The 867-nt window shown below is 42.7% G+C and overlaps 1 non-coding gene across 1 annotated transcript; it reads right to left on the minus strand.

Annotated features, from left to right (window-relative positions):
- On the minus strand, positions 1–107 carry LOC132494540 (U6 spliceosomal RNA). The gene has a single exon (XR_009533117.1). It is a non-coding gene; the product is annotated as a U6 spliceosomal RNA (small nuclear RNA).
- Positions 108–867: the final 760 nt, after the last annotated feature.

Genomic DNA, 867 nt, shown 5'->3' on the forward strand with positions numbered 1-867 from the left:
TTTAATATGGAACGCTTCAAGCATTTGCGTGTCATCCTTGCACAGGGGCCATGCTAATCTTCTCTGTATCGTTCCAATTTTAGTATATGTGCTGCCGAAGCGAGCACAATCTATTGACTCCCTTTTTAACAAAATTGTATTGAAATATAGTTGATTTACCATGTTGTGTTCATTTCTGCTGTACAGCAAATTGACTCAGTTACACACATATATACATCCTTTTATATATTCTTTTCCATATGGTTTATTACAGGATATTGACTATAGTTCCCTGTGCTCTATAGTAGCACCTTGTTGTTTACCCATCCTAGATATACTAGTTTGCATCTGCTACCCCCAAACCCCCAGTCCTTCCCTCCCCGACCTTGGCAACCACAAGTCTGTCCTCTACGTCTCTGAGTATACTGACTCTGTTTTTTTTTTTTTTTTTTTTTTTTAATTTATTTATTTATTTATTTATTTATTTTTGTCTGTGTTTGGTCTTCATTTCTGTGCGAGGGATTTCTCTAGTTGCGGCGAGCAGGGGCCACTCTTCATCGCGGTGCGCGGGCCTCTCACTGTTGCGGCCTCTCTCGTTGCGGAGCACAGGCTCCAGACGTGCAGGCTCAGTAGTAGTGGCTCACGGGCCTAGTTGCTCCGCGGCATGTGGGATCTTCCCAGACCAGGGCTCGAACCCGTGTCCCCTGCATTGGCAGGCAGATTCTCAACCACTGCGCCATCAGGGAAGCCCTACTGACTCTGTTTTAAAACTTATTTTAAAAGGCAATTTTAATCACACTAGCTAATACTATATAGTGATTATTAAGTGCCAGACTCCATTCTAAACACTTTTCATGCAGTAATTCATTGAGTCTTCATGGCAGTGCA

Source organism: Mesoplodon densirostris, chromosome 7, assembly GCF_025265405.1.
Source record: "Mesoplodon densirostris isolate mMesDen1 chromosome 7, mMesDen1 primary haplotype, whole genome shotgun sequence".
NCBI lineage: Eukaryota > Metazoa > Chordata > Mammalia > Artiodactyla > Ziphiidae > Mesoplodon > Mesoplodon densirostris.